The 21,404-nt window shown below is 26.9% G+C and overlaps 1 long non-coding RNA gene across 1 annotated transcript in view; it reads left to right on the top strand.

Moving 5' to 3' along the window:
- The window catches only part of LOC142319641 (uncharacterized), a 96,562-nt gene extending 80,797 nt beyond the window's left edge, over positions 1 to 15,765 (top strand). The window contains exon 2 of the long non-coding RNA XR_012755241.1: positions 15,606 to 15,765. This is a non-coding gene — a long non-coding RNA (uncharacterized LOC142319641). The remainder of the gene's footprint in view (positions 1 to 15,605) is intronic.
- The last annotated feature ends 5,639 nt before the right edge of the window (positions 15,766 to 21,404 follow it).

The following is a 21,404-nucleotide window of genomic DNA, read 5'->3' as shown; positions in this document are numbered from 1 at the left end:
TAGCTTTAAAAAATTAATAATTTCATCTTTTCAGATGAAATTTCAGACCTAACAATAAAAAGAAATTATCCAGATTTTGAATATTTAAAAAAAACTTTTAGATAGATGATAGATAGAGACTACATAATAAATTACCATTAAAGAAACCTACATATAAAAAATAAATTAACACTGTGAGTAAATTTACCCAATTAAACAGTTCTTTAGTAAATATAAAATTGGTTATAAAGTTAAGGCTATAAAAGTTAAGCTTCTTTAAAATAAAAAACAAAATTCTAAATTATCAACACAGTTAATTAATCAAATAAAAGAATATATCCCAATTAATATGTTAATGAAATTAATTCACTTTAAACAATGAACAGATTAACAATAAAGCAGATGTCCTTCTCAAGAACTTCAATTTACTGAAAACAGGTAATAAATAAGAATTAAAAGATAAGTACAACCATTAATAACAAATAAGCATGAAGAAGGCCAGATAAAGACATGACGTCAAAAAGGGAAATAAAGAGGGCCTTGACTAAATGCTATATAAAAGGGTAACAAAAATTTAAAAGTATCACTACAATAAGTTTTGACTATGGAGTTGTTCTGCTGCATCAATATATTGTAAACGAATGAAGTCAAATAGTTTCATTTCTGTTCCATCTCAAATCAATTTCCAAATCAGTTCCATTTCAGTCAAACAGAACATTTATCAATACATAATTTAAAAAAAAAATTAATTATGATGGTTTATGTGAAAATTATACAAAATTCAATTAAGCTGTAGCTATTACAGTTTTATATAAAACTGTATATAAAATTTACTACTATATATATCTACACATTATTAATGATGAATCTGCCATACCTGTAAACAAAAAAAAGCTTACTTCGACTATACACAGAGAAATAGAGAGAATTGATGATTACAAATTTATCTTACATTTCAACAAGTTAAATGTACCTACAATACAAGATATCATATTTTCAAGCAATTACTACCATCTAAATCTTTAATAATTATTTTTTTTTATTAAAATAATATAGCAAATAATAGAATAAACATTAATAATTTTCAAAGAATTAATATCAAATGACTTTTTAATAAAATATTAAATATCTTTTGAGTTTTTATAATATACATTAAGCACAATCAGTTTTTTAAAAATAAAATTTGTTTTAATTGAGAATTATAATGTTAATTAAAAAATACTTTCATACAAGAGATAATTTTTTATTATTTCATTAATTACAAGGCACAAAAAAATATTTGTTTCCCTTTTTCTATTAACTTTTTTAATTTTATTTAAAAAAATATAATTTTTAAAGCTATACATCTAATTGTATTATTATAATTATTTTTTTATCAGTTTATTTCATAATAAATAATACACAATTACTTGTATGGCGCATTAAATAATTTTAAATATTAATAAACAAACTGAGTTTATTTTTAATAAGAAGGATCTGTAATTTAATTTACTATATTATGTATTTAACAAAACGACAATATTATGTAACAATGCAATAAATTATTTGCTACATTTTTCATGAATATATGATACATATAAGTCCTGATAGTTAACTAGACTTTACTTCAAGCAGCATAGTCATTCTGTCTATGAAGTGCCAACAATGTGTATAATTATCTATACATCTGTATTGCAGGAAATCCTACCTCCACTTTTTTTTTAAATATGTTAATAAACACCAATCTTTTTTGCTCAGAAATCTTACAGAATTGTTATGCAGCTACATTGGCTATGCTAATCTTACATAACACCCTATAATAATCCATCTTGTTTCTATGAAACATTGCTTCTAGTTGAATGACACATGCCAGCCTTCATAGCACAAGTGGTAGCATCTCGGCCTTTCATCTGGAGGTCCTATGTAGCAAAAATATAATGTTATAAACTACCTAATTTTACAATTCATTATATTTAAAAAAGCACAGTGAACTATCAGGAAAAATTGACAGTATTTATATTTACTAGATAGGAAATATATAAATTTAACAAATAATTTCTATCCATATCTATTTACTTATTTCTTGAAATATCATTATTTAGAAGTACTTTCTCAGCAATTTAAATGTAAGAATAAATAAATATTCTGATTATTCATTAATTAGAGCAAATCTTGCTTTTTAACACAAATTTACACAAGATATGTATATTGAAATAATATTATTAAATAATGCATTATTAAAATTCAGACACAAATGCTAATAACATTTTTCTTTTTTAACAGTAATTAGTGGGTTATAATTATGCTTCTAACCAAAAACCCAGAACTTAAATTTTCTTCATGTCAGATTTATATACACATGCATACAGAGAAATAAAACTTTCTAAGTTTATGATAAAATCTACTAGTCTATTATTACATTTCATTATTCATTAAAGATAAATTTGTGACGCAAATTAATTTTTAAAAAAATATCAATCTTATCTCCAAAGATCATTAATCAAACGAGAATTGCTCCTACTGAAAAGACAGATTTTCATTTTAATTACAATAATAAAATTACAATTTCTGTACACAATATTGAATGTCAATATACACGCATAAAAAAATAAAATATCTATATTAATATTACATAATATTTACTGTACATTATAAATCCATTTGTTTTATACTTAAATTTACATGTTTCATTACTTTTATTTTAAAAACAAAAATTTAATAATATATCCCTTTACCAATTATTGATAAAACAATTTGCAAATAAATGAAAAATAATAATAAATATTTTATTTACACTTATTGCATGGAATGCTATTATAATTTTTATATTTGTAAATGTTGGAAGCACTTAAAATATTACATAAAAAAATAACAATAACAAATGCCAACTGTAAATATCATGTTAGTGTTTCATAATTTCATAAAGAGAATAAATATATTTTAAAAATGAAGTATTTATTGCTATATAACAGCATTGCCAGACAATCTGCTGTACATACATATACATGTGCGCATGCACACGCACACACACACACACACACACACAATAAATAGAATATTGTAAATTATCAATTCTACAAAAAAAAAAAACAATATTTAATTAACATATGTAAACATTATGCTCTTTAAAATAGTATATACTACTTGTATAAATAAATATTATTCTTTCAAAAGCTTTACTAATAAATGCATTATTTAAAGGTCATAAATGAGATATAATTTTTTATATACTAGCAAAATTATATTAATTTATATTCATAGTAAAGTAATTCATATTCCTTCAAAATTATTATTAGCAAAATATGACGAACAAAACTGTTCTATTATCATAATTATTCTTGACCAGACTGAGCTTCAGAATAATCAAATCGATACATCTGTAAGACACTTTTAACTTTTACAAAAGAGAATTAATATTAATTATTGTTTTGATAATAGTTATATAATAGCTCTCAACAAATTTGAAAATAATATTCTGTTAGATTTTACATTTAGAACCCTATGTTGCTTGAGATTAAAAGATGTGAAAATAAGGATAAAATACCCCTATTGCATTAATAAACCATTTAGAAAAAATGAAAGAAAACTAATACAACACACCTGTGGAAATAAAAAAAATCACAAGTTAGCATCTTTTTTATTGGGTTTGTTAAACTAAAAAAAAATTGTCATTTAACTTAACACTGCCAAAAATAAAATCCTATTTGGAAAAGGATTGCATGTTTGAATAAATTTATTGATATAATAAAATAACAATATAAATGGTTAAAATGGAGAAAAAATATTTTGATCTAAATTAATATTCATTGCAGCCACAAAAAGAAAAGCCTCATGAAACAGAATAATTAAAAGTAAATACATTAATTATTTAAAATATACAAACATATATTCAACGCTAATTATAAACCAAATATTACTGTAAAAAACTAATTTAAAAATCATTTATGACCAATAAATGAAAAACCTTTTAAACCTTCATTTACTATACAAAAAAAAAATCTATTTAACAATTAGTCTCAATGACTTTTCATCATAGATTTAATATTAAAACAAACAGATGAAGATCATTATAATCTAATAATGATGAGTGATGCGTCACTAACTTTAGTACAAGAAAAGTTTTAATACTTTTTCCTTCAAACCTGATTAAATTCTCTTATCACAAAAAAATTAATTAAAAAACCGAAAACTTTAGATTGGTGAAAAAGAAAATTCAGCGAATACAATGTTCTTTGTCAACTGTCACAATTATTATTCTGAATTTAAGAGTAAATAATGGTAACTGTTTAACTCCTGACTGAAATAGAAGTGACATTTGCTGCTTTTGTGTAACAAAAATTCCTGATCTGGTAGAACAATTATATTAAAAAAATGTAATAAAAACTTAATCCATAAACTATCCTTAAAACTTGAGCCCATGGCAATAAAGAAACATTCAGTAAATACAGCTATAAAATTAATTCAGACCATTCTATTTCATTTTATACATTTTTCACATTTGGTCATTTACTGAGAAACAATTACCAGTGGTGCTTCTTTTAACAACAAAAAAATAAGTAGCAAAACCAAAAGAATAATTTATAATCTATTATAAATTATCTATTATTATCTTGAAGATATTATCTTGAAGGTTATGTAAATAAAAAAGGTTTATGTTTTACAAGAACAAAAATGAAGAAAAAAAATTATGTATTTCTGTTCATACATTTGCACGACTAGTAATGCACTATATATAATGAATGAAAGATAGTCATTGTTACTCTGAATACTATTTATATGACTAACACCTAGTTTATAAAAAAAAGTAAATTTTAAATAAGTTAACAAAAACATGCCTAAGTTATCAAACCTAAGATTTTACGAAGCTGATAGACTTATATTTTGGATGACAGAAATGCATTTTCATACGAATGCTCCTAATTTCTTACTGATAACTCTATGGATAATTTTTATAAAAATAATTATCTCTGACAATAAGAAATTACTTTTGCAGATTTGTTTTGAAGTAAATAAAAACTTCAAAGAAAAAATAATAAAGCACTTAGTATTTTAAAAACATACCTGCAATAAAAAACTAAACCTTATTTAAGAAAAGCTTCATATATTTAGTTGTTAAATAAATAACTGAATGTAAACTTACAAGTTAGTTGCCTTATAATATGACTTACTACAACTGAACTGTTAAGATGTATTAGAAAGATAATTAAATTATTAATATCAAGAGCATACAACTTACTTAAACTGTCCTGAATAACAGTATAAAATTGTTTTACATTAAGAAAAACATGCTTCCCTAATTAATAAAATACACACACACATATATATATATATATATATATATATATATATATATATATATATATGTATGTAGATGTGTATATGCACAGATGTACACATCTTATTTATAAAATTGCAGAATTTTTATCATTAATTATTACAACATCCCTGGGCCCACCTACAATGAAATAACTCTCTCTTTAATTTTTTATTTTTTCTTTTTAATATCACAATTTGTTAAAAAAAAGTTATGAATTTTTTCACCAATAACCACTGTTTTAATAAAATTCAATCATATAATGATATATTAATCAGTCAAAAAAAAATTATTGATAAAAAAAATGAAGCTCAAATAATTGTTCATAAAATATTAAAATTAAAATAACTGAATATACATTATAAAACTTTTATCAGCTGCCATTCTCCCTAACTGAATAAATGGGCGACACATAATACTGTTAGAATAAATAATTAAACTGCAGTTTTACTGAACTATGAACTCGCTTTTCCATTGTTTTTTACTTAAACTTTTTTTTAACAATAAAAGAAACAATTTAGTTAATCAGTATGTTATACTTGTGTATAACATTATGCACAATTAAAAAAAAAATAAATTTATATAAATATATTATAAGAATTATTAAAACTTTATATATACTACATATTATGTTCAATTATAACTAAAAATAATAAAAATAAAAATTATTTTACTTAAATATCATGAGTTTTTATAATAATAAACAGACTATATAAAACAAGAATTATTGCAATTTTACAATAAAACAGAAAAGTTACATTAATATAATAAGACCCTTATTCTTTATAATGGAATAAGTAAAAATGTCATCTTTCAATTAATTTATTTGTGAAAACTGATAAGAGAAATAAATTGATAACAAGTTGTTTATTCTTAAAGTTAAATTGTTATACAGAAAATTCATAATACATTTAAATAACTACAGTTATAAATATACAAAGTAAAGCAAGTAGCATTTTTTAAAGAAAAAAATTACCGTAATTTTAAATAGAAATTAATACTTTTATCACTAAAACCTCAACTATTAAATTTAAAAGAGTGCATGTATCTGTTACTATAAATGCACTACTAAATATATACTTCACTACTTGCTCTTTTTCAATAAAGTTACCTTAAGTATACCACAATACATATATTGCAAGCATGCATTAAAAAAACAACAGATATTATTAAATGCAAAAATATATATATATATATATACTACTGTTCATTAAACATATTTAATCATAGTAAATAATAATTTAATCACTGACAACATAATCCATGGTCTTAATGAATTCAATAGCTGAGCAGAACTGGACCCACCAATACCTAACTTCACCTTCCAGACGACTGCCATAAAAACTGTTAATATACTGAATGGTTGATAAAAGAGAAGGAGGATTTGCCTAAGAACAAAATAAAAAATTAAATATTAATCTAAATATTTTTTACACAGAAAAATTCTTATAAGTGTGTGGTCACAAACACAATCACTAGTATACTCTCCAGATGGTACTACTGCTGGTGGTCCATTCCAGGCCTACAATTCTGCAATTTTGTCTTGAAATCACAGTTTCTATTGACTTTGGTAGGGACTAGACATTTTTGGTTACTTTGTAATATTCCATTTAGAACCATTTCTGATATGTTAAAGTGTAATTCATTTCTATTTATTGTTTACTTTTTTTTAATGGATTATACTATTTCTTTTAGTTGATATTTTCTCTCAACCACTTGAAAGTTGTTCTATTTTAAAAGTAAAAATTTAATTAATTTATGTGAAATTATAAATTATTAAAAAAAAATCAGTTAATATTTATGCGTGTGTAACCTTGTTGATTGTTTTTCTTACATTTTTACAATTTTAAAAATATGAGTGATATCTAAAGTAAAGATCGCTGGGAAATTTCTCTCCTTATGGTTGGCAAACCTGTGTCGTTCATGGCCACATCAGTAATGTACACACTGCATTTTTGTCTGTAAGTTGTAGGGTCACCTACAACTTTGCATATAATGCAATTATATTTATCTATTTATTGATCTATATGATAATTTTATGTAGTTCTTTGTTAAAAGTTAAAAATATTATTAACTAATACAGAGTTCAATGTTAGATATGAAAGATAAAATATATTTTTAGTGTAATTATTAAGATTAAACATACTTTCATTTCAAAACAGAAATTAATGATTTTTAAAATAATTCTTTCAAAATTCAATTTTTTGAAACTTAGAACTTATGCTTTTTATATCTGAAAGGGAAAAATAACAATAGTCTATAAATATTACATAACATCATTAAATAAATAGATTTATAAATATTAAAATAACATCTATTAAATTTGAATGGTTTCACAAGTTAAACTAGTAGTAATTTTGTGGAAAAAACTGTCCATGTCCATGAAATTCACGTTTGAATATTATGGATTCAGGGAAGTATCAGTTAGATTGTTTTACTAAAAATCACTGTTTTCTAGAAAAGAATCAAATGTAACTTAAGTAAGACTTCTTTGCGTGAGGTCTTCAATTATTATAAAAAGAAAAATGTAAAAATTTTGTTGTAGAAAAAGACATTTGTTGTAAGCACAGTAAATAAAGATTATACTTAATTTTATGTACTACTACGTATCAATATTGGTAGACACGGGCATACATGTATATATTCACTCAAAATAATTTTCTTGCAAAAGATGAATAAGTACACGTATTATTAATATCCAAACTGGGTTAAAAATCAACAAAGGAAATGCATACATTTGCTTTAAAAGTGTTTGATAGTAAAGATGTTACCCTTTACTGCACTACAAAATATAATATCTTAACACTGAAACATGGATTTTGCTACATGAAATGTATTATAAGGGTCAGGAGAGGAAATACAAAGCTACAAATACAGTTATTTTGCATAAGCTCCAAATTTTCTTTCTATAACATACCCAACCCTCTTCAGATTTCATATGAATTAAAAAAGAAAGGCATACAAAGAAAAGAATATAAGTATACATATACATGATATGAATCTTATCTTAACTGCAATAAACATATTAATGCAGGTTGGAAACGTATATAAATTCTTAAAAGCATCACTAACCTCCTTAAAATGATATTTTTCCCCAAACCGAAAAATATGGTTCATATTACCATAAATTAGTCTTAAAATACAGCACCAGAAGGATATATTCATATTATGTTAAAAGAAAAGTATTTCCTACAAGTTGACGGATGTTTTTTTTCTTTATATTCTCAGAAGTTTGAAACTTTCAATAAATTGTTAAAACAAAGTAAAATTTGTTACCTAAAATAACTACAAACAATTAAGACACTTTTGTTTTATTAATTAAACTTGGGGTAAAACATTATGAAAGTTTCTTCAAATCAGAAAACTGTTCTAAATGAGTATTAATTTTTAGATTATTTTAGTAACTGTTTGTAAGTAAACATGAACTGTATTCAGTAAACATGTCTAATTAGAACAACAGCAGAAAATAAATCGTGACACCAACTAAACTATAATATTTGAGGATAGAACTCAAAAGTGAAGATTCAAAGTTAATTTTGGCACTGTCATCAAAATAGTTAAAAGGAATTATTATCCAGTTCACCTTGTAAATAGAATCAATCTGTTCTTCACAAATATCACCAATCATTATTGGCTACTAACAAAAAAAAAAAAAAGAATAATTATTGCTACAATATGAAAGAAAACATAGTTCTGAATAAACACTCATACCACTACTTATCAACAACCGAAAATTAAAAAGATTATCTTTATTTCTTTATTTTGCAGGTTATCAACTAGACCTACCTACTGTAATTTTTTTTAATTAAATTTTTCCCTTTTAATAATAAATACAGATTATGTTTAAGATGAAGTGTTTGACAAATTTTATAATTTGACAACTTTTATAATCCTAATTCCATATTTAATCATACAACTGACTTTTTCATAAATTTTCAGCGAATGATATTTCATAGTTGCAAAATCAGCATTAACAAAAACTAACATTATAACTAGATAACCAGTATTACAAATATACTTCCAAATATTTCAGATAAGAAAATATCTTTACAGAGATGTGATAATTAAACTTGATTTTAATCAACCCAGAGATGATTTGATTTCCATGCATAAATCAACACATGTTTTTTTATGAACCCCTATGTATAATTATTATAGTTATGGAATAAAAATATATATATATATATTTTATTTTTTGTTTTTTTCACCAACATATTGACCACTGTGCTAATTAAATCCAATATTAACAACTTAACCACTAAAAAAATAAAAATACCAATAGTCAACTTTAGTGGGATCCACATACATTAATGGCAGTCATCATTGACTCCGGTAACAGCAGTGGAGTTTTGTCATTCATACAGATTTTGTGGTTAATAATAGTTTTATCAGTTAATGTATTTTGGTGGGACACCAAAACTTTTCTGTTTTTTTTTAATACATTTTTTTTTGTAATTAAAACCAAAACCTTGAATATTGAAGTATGTAGAGTAAATCAACTCCTTTGTTAAATTGTTAAAGGGTATAATGTTTTCATAATTCTGAATCCATCTAGTAACAGCCTATATAACCTAGAAAAAATCTGCCTTTTGTGAATATAGAAAATCTTATCTTTTTTGTGAATAATGGAAATGTTATCAGCCCTGTCTAATTTGACAAATATTCATTGTTTATAGAAAATTTGCCTAACCTTAACATTCCAGAATCTAGTTCTACTTTATATATTTATGATAACTGATTAAAATCTGGCTACATTCAGATTAGTAATTAATTTCATGTAATTAGTAATTAAGTCATGAAGAAGTATTAATATTCTCAACACACTGAACAAATCTAAAACTGTTAAAACAATTTCAAACACATTTCTCTTAATGTGAGTTTTGTTCAGTTACTCTATAAAGCAGTTATTCGTTAATATTAAATATAAACAAATCTAATATAAATGTATGATGTATTAAATAAAGAGTACAGTTACCTTGATGAGAACATACACTAAAACTGGTATAAGATCATCAGCTGCAGGAACACTGCGATCAGATGCTAATGACAATAAATTCATCATAGTAGTACAACAATGAAATACACAGTATAACTTATCACGTGGTGTTTTATATGCTGATATTGCTGCTATATCAGCTTGGGCTGAAGGCCAAGGGCACTCATAATAATACATCTTTGGAATTTGTAAATCTTTGTGACTTGGTGTTATAACTTTAGAAAGCTTGTTCATGTGTTCATGCAGTACTCTGAAAAGAAAAATACTTTTTGTAGTAAACATTTTTTAAATCAACAAAATAATTATTTCATTCTTATTGTTTGTAAACTATCTTTACTGTAATATTACATTTATAATTTGATGAGTGCTAACATATTACTTTTTGAGGTGTTAAGAAGGCAGCTACTACATTTTTATCCACCAAAATAATTACTAATGGTAATTAAAATATACTTAAAAATTTATTTTATAACAATTTTAATTTATAGCAGTGAGTATTTCTTGCTTACCTGTACTATATTGTAATGTTTTCAAGCTGTTAACTATAAAACATAAATACAAAATTGAATAATATTTTAATACATACATTGCATTACCTGTGATAAAATTAAATTGTGAGAAATTAATGTGAGAAAACTATTAAATTTACCGACTTATTCAAAAATATGCAGATCAAAGATACATGGAATATCGTAGATTGATTCTTAAAAATTTTAGAATTTCAGGTTGGTGTCTACTCAAATACTGTAGTATAATTTTTTTTATCAGTTACTTAGTTACTGGTTGATGGATTTCTCATTTATTAATAAAAAAAAAAAAGTTTTAATGAGACAAAAAACAGAAATTCTACACCATTCTTTTACACATATATCCTGGATCCTACGTTCTAATTTATTACAATTATCGACTTTCTTTAAAAAAATAAAAATTAGTTTAACACTCTACTCTCTTTTTTTCAGCAAGTGTTTTATACATCTCTATTCTCCGGTTAGTCTCTTAAAACTTACCTTTTATTTGCTGCTTTCAAGAATGATAAAAGAACTGGCACATCAGTATTATTTCTATGGTGAGAGGTATAAAGGACTTAAGTAAAAAAAATAAATAATTGTTTTTTTCAATGGTAACAACATGCATAAAAAAATTCTCTTTCAGATGGTATAAAAGGTTTAAGTCAGTTATTATTATGATTGGTTTTACAAGCAGTGACACAAACGAGTTAATTCAATTTTTCAAACTTTTGGTTGGTAATATGGTCTTAATTCAACTTGTGTCTTTTTAAGTCATAATAAGACATCTTAATTCTTTTTGACCATATTTTTCTAACAATGTGAGGTCGGTATAAAAGACTTAAATCAACTTAATTCTATTTAAACATGTTTCATGTTAATTTTGGTCTGTTCAAAAAGGTTTAAGTCAATATTTTTATTTTGATATTACATAAAATTTGTCAGCCAACTAATTTTTTTAAACATATTTTTACATTCAGTAAATTTTATATACAAAATCAGATGATTTAGTAATGTTAGTATTCCTGATATTGTACAGCTGTTTTCTATAAGGTTACAAAATATTGTAGTGTGAGTATTAAGTTATATTATGACTTTTTTTTTTTGATAAAATGGAAAATATATTGTTCATTTAAAGTTACTTGTTAAAATTTAAAGTAATAAAATATGGGTGATCGCTCATGAAAGATATAGAATATGGCTTTAAGAAGCAACATTGAAAAAGAAGACTGGTAAATGGCATAATCTTTTTTGTTAATTCTAGGCGATATAAAATGTATTCTACTGTTTAGCACAATTCTGCGAATTATCCTTCATTATTGAAATATTTTGATGTACTTCTGTTTCTCCAACTCAATTTTTGGTAAAGGATTTCCTTCTGCCATCAAATGTGTACAAATATAAAGAAAATACTTTAAAAAAAGTTACAACCAAGTATTTGCCTGAGTGGTAATTCTGTTTGACATAATGACTTGTACAACTCATTAACTTGTTCTCATGTTTCAAATAACCTTTATTTTCTTTTTCCGATTAGCCTCTGGGAATTAATCTTCAGGTATAAATGAGGATGATATGTAAGAGTGTAAATGAAGTATAATCTTGTACAGTCTCAGTTCAACCATTCTTGAAGCATGTGGTTAATTGAAACTCAACCATCAAAGAACACCGGTATCCATGATCTATTATTACCATCTGTATAAAAGTAACTGTCTTTACTAGAACTTGAACACTGGAACTCTCGATTTCCAAACCAGTTGATTTGGATGTTTGAAACAGCCTAAATTCTCATAATCTAACTCCCACACTTCAGATTATTCTTCTTTCCATACATGGATACATCCAGTAATTCGCCAAGTATATCACCAGTTGCAATGACTCTGATTCCAATTCTTCGACAGTGTGATTATGCAGACTTATTAAGATAAAGATGAAACATATGTTCCACCACAAGAAAGTGATAGTAGTGAAGATTCTACTCTTTCAATTACAAGGAAACAAAAGTCAAGAACGAAAAAAGTCTAAAATTATTGTCAATGAAATTCATAATGCAAATTTTGAAATATAAGGCAGATTGAAAATTGCTCACAAAGTCATGCTGTGCTGTAGTTCTTGAAGAGAGGCTATTAGACCAGCAGAATAAAAAATAATTAAAGAAATGGGCAAGGAAATTCATAAAGAAAGAAAACAAAAATTCAAAATAGTAAGGCCTACACTAATTTTAGTGGGAAAGAAGTATCGGCAAGGGAATTACTGAAACCACTAAAAAAATGTAGAAATGAATGTTATCAGTTTTTAACTGATGAAATTCACATTGCTATTTTTCATATTGGGAGTATTGGAGCTTAGGATCCCACGGTAAGAGTAGATTTTGTAGCTAACGCACATGCTAATAACAAAGTATTGTTCAGTCAGAAGAGAAAGCCTGAAAGTTCAAAATCAAGAAATGTTAGTTATGAATATTTTATTCAGTTCAAAGGAGAAAGACATGTTGTTTGCAAGGACTGTTTTACCAAAACCCTAGATGAGAAAGAAAAATTTATTTGAAACTCTTTAAAAATAAATCCTAAAGTATATCTGAAATTACTAAAAGTGATCAGCGAGGGAAGCATCCTTCAATTAATAACTGAAAATGAACTGGAACAAGTACAATCCCATATAAAATCATTCCCTTCATACGAAAGCCTTCACTCGCAAAGGACAAATGATAAGAAATTTCTTCATCTCATTTGAATTTAACAATCATGTATGATCAGTATTGTGAGAAGACAGAAAAAACAGTCTGAAGAAAAATTTATGAGAGAGAGAATACCACAGCATGAAATTGTTCTTTAAAAAATTAAGTTGACACTTGTCACAAATGTGACACTAACAATGAAGATAAAAACTGCAGATGACAAAGTAAAATCAGAAGCTGAAGATGAATTTAGAGTGCAGCAAGAAGCTGCTGATGAAAGCATATGAATCGAAGAGAATCAATAAGGAAGCTGCAAAAAATAATGAAATAAAGAAGGTTTTTGTGTTTGACCTACAGCAGTGTTTACAAACACCATCTGTCTGTATTTCTGTTGTATTTTATAAATGCTAGTTGTGGATGTTCAATTTTGTTCAATTTAACAACCCATGATACATCTGGAACTTCAACACATATGTGGCATGAGGGTTTAGCTATAAGAGGAGCTAATGAAATTGCCTCATATGGGTACATTGCCTCATTTAAGTACAATTTCTAAAAATGTAAAAGAAGAAGTTATCTTTTATTCTGACACCTGTGGTGGGCAGAATGGAAGCTCTCACATATCTGCTATGTTTCTGAAAGCAGTGGTTGACTTTCCACATTTTAATGTCATACATCACAAATTTTTGGTTCCTGGTCATTCTCACATGGAGTGTGATCACGGATTAATTGAAAAGAAAAAAAGCCGCTTTCTATGCTGATATATCATCTACATGATTGGTATGAGTTGGTAAGGAGCACTGAGCAGAAGAAGCAGTTTACAGTTTGTAAAATGAGGCAATTTTTGTGTCATTTCACAAACTGTTTTGTTTAATGTTTAATACCATTATATTTTTACTTCCTTGTACGAAGTAAAGGAAGTATTGCGACTTCCTTTACTTGCAAAAATTTTTGGTTTCAGATTTCAAAAGAAATATCCTTTTTGACCATTCGTGAAATCATTTTGACTAGTTTTGGCGTGATGTCTGTACATACATATGTATCTTGCATAACTCAAAAACGATTAGCTGTATGTTGTTGAAATTTTGCTTTTAGAACTGTTGTAACATCTAGTTTGCACCTCCCCTTTTGATTGCAACAACTTAACCAAAAGTGTCCAAAAAACCAAAAAAAATTTGGATTTTGGACTTTTTCTTAACTGCAATAATAAGCCCTCATTGTGAGCTTTTCAACAATATATCATAATTGGTACTTATTTTCATTGGTTCCAGAGATATACCCAAATGAAATATTTGGAACTTACAAGGGGAAGGCACATTGGTTCAAATCAGACTTCAATTATTAACCTGTGATTGTAAAAAAATTTTACGATAAATAATAATTTAATAATAACAATAAAGAAAAATTATAAAAAAATATCAGAAGTTATTAATGAAATAAAATTTTATGTACTTTTTATTAAAAAAATAACGTGTATGTATAATTTAATAGGCGTACAAGAAAGTCATGTGGTGTCCACATCAGATTTTCTAATAAAGAAATTATTTTACCAATAACTATTTTATTGTGAAAAAGAATAATTGAAGAGCTTACTTGCCACTAATCATACAATTATTACTAAGTTTATGATCACTGTCCATTAAAAACAGAAACATTAGAACATTTTGGTAAAAAAGGTTTAAGTCAAGATTTGTTTGGTCCAAGAGAATTAAGTCCGTACATCAGTAATGAAAAATTGTGAAAAATGATATTAACACCTAAAAAAGAGGTGAATTTGCAGATTAAAAAGAAAAATACGTTTAACAGCATGAGCTATTTTTTGAATATTCAATCAATCATTGCAGAGTTTTTTGAATATTGTTTTTGCTTTCCTGAAAAATCATAGTTTTTGACTTTAGTCCTTTATACTGCATACCGTAGATTTATGAATCTTCTAAATTTTTGCAATGCGTTCATTTTAGAAAAACCACAGTTTTAGACATACTTTCAAAGTAGTTTTCTACAGCAACTTTTCCCTTCAGTTTTTAATTAAGTTTCTGGGAACATTCCTTCAACCAATTATTTAACTGATTACTGATCGAACCTCTTTGAGCATCATTGTAGCATAACAGAATAGCAGTAATATTCATATAATAATGTTGTACCTCTTTCTTTTAGGTTGATTTCAACTAAAAAAGAAAACCAGCTGATGCCATGTTGGAAGAGTATGCTTTAAAGACATTATTTAATGTTAGTGCTAACCAGTGTATCTTAATCAGGGTAGACCAAAGCTTTGACAACATTTTTGAACAATCAATAAAAATGATGCATTTTTTGATCATGTGGTTAATACTAGTGCACTGATATCTCAGTAATGGCTCAAATTGATGTCACACTTCTGATCTTATTTCCTAAACAGATTTCGTTAAGTCGCTTTGAACATACCCAATATTTTTGTCACTTGTCGCAATAGACAGACATTTGCTCTCAATATTAACATTAAATAATCCACACAGAAATGCTTGTAACAATCATAAATCTTTTCTTTTTTTTTCATTATAATTTCACAGTTGCTTTTTCATGTGGTGTTTAATGTTTTTAACAGCAATTTTTTTTTTGCAAAATTTTACATCTGTACCTTATCAAATGACGGAAACAGATACAATTGTAAAATGACATAAAAACATAGCTACAGCTATTGGAGAGGAACAAGGTGGGCATACTTTTCTTTACTGTTTAGCTGCTGGAACCACTGTAAGGTGTTACTTCAGAGGATGAAATGTATGAATGTAAATGAAGTGCTGTAATCTTGTATAGTCTCAGGTCGACCATTCCTGGGATTTGTGGTTAACTGAAACCCAACCACTAAAGAACACCGGCGGTATCCATGATCTAGTATTCAAATCCATATAAAAGTAACTGCCTTTACTAGGATTTGAACCTTAGAACTCTCAACTTCAAAATCAGCTAATGAAGAGTTAAACATTAGACCAAAACCAAGTGGGCTAAGGTGGGCGTACTGTGACATCCAGAATAATGCAAACTTTATGAATAAATAACAATTTATAAGGCAAACTGGTTCTCATTCTTTGCAAACATTTTGCAGCTACCGTGTATTATTATGTAAAAATTAGTTTTTAAGGGATACTACATTAAAGAATCTTTCAACTTTTTTTTTTAGATCATTTGAATAACATTTCAGATTATAGAGAATCATTAAAATAATAAAAAGTCATAAAGAATAATATAACATTTTCTAATCCTATACTAGAACAGTGTTTTCAAAAAATATGTGATTCCAAGACCCATAACAAATAAATATTTCTTACACAGGTCTGTCTGGAAAGCAATAAGAATGAAATAACTTATCTTTTTTTGGATAAACTTTGAGGGATTCCTGTTCCATAACAACTTAGGTTGGGATCTCAGGTACTCAAAAGGACTCACGTATATTCTAATCTTGTATTACTCTTTTCATGTCTTTTTTCAAGTAAGGTATCAAGGTACTTTTTCAAGTGCCTTAATAAGAAAAAAAAATTAAATTAGTTTGGAACAATGTTATGCCATCAAATTTTGTGTGGAACTAGCAAACGTGATCAGACACACTTTAAATGTTAAAGAAATCTTATGAACAAGCTAATTTTATCAGTACATGTATAACAGTGGCACAGGACTTTCAAAGAGGGTCATGACAACACTGAAGATGAATAATGTTCAGAGTACTCTTCCACATCAAAAATTGATGACATGCAAATCTGAGATATTAGTCTTGAGCAATAATCACTGAATTAACTCCCAGAATGATTGCAGAAGAATTGGGTTCCCTAAAACTATCGTCTATGAAGTTGTGAGACAGGAATTGGATGCGTGGAAAATTTTGCAAAAACTTTACTCTTGAATAAATAGTCATCTGTGCACCAGCCAAGAAATGTTTGGATCGTTTGACAACTTAACCTGATTTCTAGGCTCAAGTGATCACACTAGATAAATCACGGGTGTTCAAAAACAACCTGAATTCAAAAAGCCAAAGTGCAGAAGGCACATTACCAAATCATCTCGCCCAAAGAAAGCTCACAAGAGCAAACCAATGATTACCATATTTTCTATTTTCAAGGGATTGTTCAGAGAGAATTTGTACCACAGGGCCGAATGGACCAAATTTTCTAAGCATAAGTTATAGAATGTTTGGGGAAAAACTTTTGCATTTGCATTAAAAGATAGTTTCTTTCTTCATGGATCTTCAGCATGACAATGCACCAAACCATTCATCCAAAATATCCATTGTAGTTCTTTCATATTCATTCTACGGCTGTGACTTGGCATCTGGTAAATATTTTTTGTTTTTGTTCCCCAATTTAAAAATGAATTTGAAAGAATCTAATTCAGAACATAGGAAACATTAAAAAAATGGTGGGAATGGTCTGAACCTTTCTCACCATTTAATAACATGGGAAATATCAAGCAATATAAGACACCAGGCACTTACTATGAAAAATGCTTGGAAGCATTGCATGTATTCTAAAAAAAAAAAAACATTTTAGGATATCATTGATTTGTGAATTTTTTCAAGAGATTTTTTTTTAATAAAATAATTGTAGTTTCCAGATAAACCAAGCATAAATTCTTAATTCATTAATCTAGCTCACTTCTTAGTTCTAGCTATATATAAACATATATACAATCATAATAAAATGGCAAAGAAAGGAAAAAATAAACACAATTAGAGGCATAAAGAGCACTTAATGATATGCTAGTTATTATATAAAATTGACTAACATTAAACAAACTATATTTTTATGAAATTGGACAAAATATATAACAGTGCTAATACAATTTATATTAATGAACAGGGTTATCTAAATATTAGGTACAGCTAACCTGCCATGCTTCGCTGTGGCACATTGTGGTTGCATGGATGAGAAATGAGAAACAAAGCATACATTTCATAGAAGTTTAATTTTGCAATACTTGTGGATATACAATATTTTTTGTTTTTCCACTGTCTGCGTAGATATAAAGGCTATCTGGTTTGCCGACTTGGGAATACGCACATACAGTTGTCCATGTGAGAAGCAATCCGCATCTAAATCTAAACCACACAATTCTAAAGATTGACCTTGAGCTTTATTGATTGTGATTGCAAATGCCAATCGAATTGGGAATTGCAATCTTTTAAATTGAAAAACAAAATATAAAAAACAATACTGTGAAAAACAAAATATCACAAAATTCTTACACTAGTACAAATGATTTAGGTATTAAGTAGATATACACAACTTAAATTTAATTAAAAAATAATCACACTCAGTTCATGAATTTAAATTTCCAGTATACCTTTTAATCTGTTCAACAAGTTAATATTTATAATACTTAAGGATTATTTTACAGGTTTGATGAAAGTTTACATAACCACAATGCCATACTACTTATCAAGATCATATAATATGTGAAGTTCAAGTACTGAAACTTACTTAAACTCATTTTTACTGTATAATAAGCTCAAACCTAACATATCAGATTAATTTTTTTTAAAATAGACAAAAAGAAAATACAAAATCAGACAATAAGTCTCACTACATTTACATGTGCAGTATTTTAATAGTGATAAATATAAGACAACTAAATTTTCTGATTTTAAAATTCTACAAATTAAATCCATTCCACTGGTTAGTTTCATATTAACTTGAAATGTAAAAATTAGGTCAAAATTATCAAACAAATGGTGGGTCTGAAGTTTTATAAATTTATATCGGGTATTTAAAATATTCTTATGCCAAATAATTTAGATGAACAGTATCTGGAAAAACAGGGTTATACTCTGTTTATTTAGAATAATAGCCCACCAAGGCCTAGATGCTACCATTGAGGCTGGCTGAAGGATAAAACTTGTAAAAATGTATTATGTACATAATTGGTTCAATCTTAGAACCTTCTTTGGTTGAAGGTAATTAATTAAATGTATATATGATGAAGAATGTAATGAAAACTACTCCTCTTTTCAAACTGGCTTTCCTTTTACTTATTACTTTTTTCAGCGAGTGAACAGAATTATAATTTACTTTCTATTATTTACAATTCCTATTAAAACCAATAAAAATCAAGGTTATGCAATTTTTGTTTAAGCGTTAATGTTTGTTGTATAATTTTGTTGTATAATTGTTGTATATACATACATAATATAATGCATTGAATCATTAAAAGAATAATTTATAAATGTATGAAGGAATACAAATAAAAAAAAAGAAAAATAAGACAGGATTTTTCTTTTTTTAATGATTTTCATAACAAGTTGTATATATGCTGTAGCAACCATATCAATGTCCACGTCTCTTTTATCACCGGTTACCAAGGTAACTTAAAATGGTACCACCCACCTAAGAAATATTTAGTTATTTCTGAAATAATATTACTTGTATATTCATTTTCCTTATACTCCAGTGTATTCTTATTTTACTTATATTTTCTAAATAATATTATATTATTATTTTAGCAAAATTTTCTTTTAAATTATACCTAACTTATTGAAAACTCAATTGCATAAAAAAATCAGTTTTTTAAGAAATGGAAAAACAAACAAACATGTTTTTTTTCCATTAAAGAAACAAAAAATATATAGGGAAACTATACAGAAATTACTTTAGAACATGAGCTGAGGAATTCTGAGAATCTCCCAAACCTAGATTCCACAAAATATAAAGGGAAGCTTGAGGTAGTACATAGAAAATGCTGCTTGAGAATAACAGCAGCGTACCGGACCATCTCAAAGGAGACAGCCGAGGTCCAGGCGGGGGTATGCCAATATCTAGTAACATAGCAAAGGAGGAGGCTCTGGGAACAGCGAGCTTTGCGGCATGGGCACAAAAAACGCCTATCATTCCAGATTGAAGAGGAGCTGCTTGAGGTGTTGGTACCAGTCGTGCTGGTACCAACCCACTGGGTTGGTGTAGTGGTGAACATATCTTCCCAAATTAGCTGATTTGGAAGTCGAGAGTTCCAGTGTTCAGTTCCTAGTAAAGTCAGTTACTTTTATACGGATTTGAATACTAGATCGTTGATATCGGTGTTCTTGGGTGGTTGGGTTTCATTTAACCACACATCTCATCTCAAAATGGTCGAACTGAGACTGTACAAGACTACCCTTCATTTACACTCATACATATCATCCTCTGAAGTATTATTTAAAAGGTAATTACCAGAGACTAAACAGAAAAAAGAAAGAGAGAGTAATAATTAATTTACTGAATTTCTACAGTGACTTCTTTCTTTTCTATTTAGAAAAATAATCTGAAGTTGAAGGGGTATTTTTCAGTATAATCAAGGAAATCCATCCAGGATTCAGAATTCAAAGGAGGACTGAATAAAACAACTTCCTCTGATAATTAGTTGATTTAAAACAACTTTCAAGAAATATATAGAAAGTATGAAAGATGCTTATATTACTTTTTGGACCCACTTAGAGGAATCATCTTAAAAAATGATGATTAGGAAGAATTTTTGATTTCAAATCAAAGAAAAAAAAACTACTGCTCAATAGTAAACTGAATACTGAAGAGGAAAAGCAATCACATAATAGTAATTTATTTAATAATTTTAACTTTAATTTTTGTCTTAACACAAAAGAATTTTACAATAAACAACACTTGGCAACATTTTACTTATTTACCATACAGTAAATAATGAATCATCCCATTTTGCTATTCCTTGATTTTTTTTTTACTCAGATCAAAAGATTTTGAATCGTTCACATTTGTTGTGATTATTAAAAAAATCTTTTACTACAACTCTACTGACTGAAGAAATAGCTAACTAATATCTTGCTTCAACAGAAGAGAAATGGAACTCGGTAAGATTTGTATACTTATACTTTACTGTGATAAAATTAAATTAGCTTTATTGTTAAATACAATTTATCATTTTTCCTACACAAAAAAGTACACCATTACAGTGACTATTTTCTTTTAACAGGTTCTGTAATAT

Source organism: Lycorma delicatula, chromosome 2, assembly GCF_047948215.1.
Source record: "Lycorma delicatula isolate Av1 chromosome 2, ASM4794821v1, whole genome shotgun sequence".
Lineage (NCBI taxonomy): Eukaryota > Metazoa > Arthropoda > Insecta > Hemiptera > Fulgoridae > Lycorma > Lycorma delicatula.
This window is presented reverse-complemented; position numbering and strand designations above follow the sequence as displayed.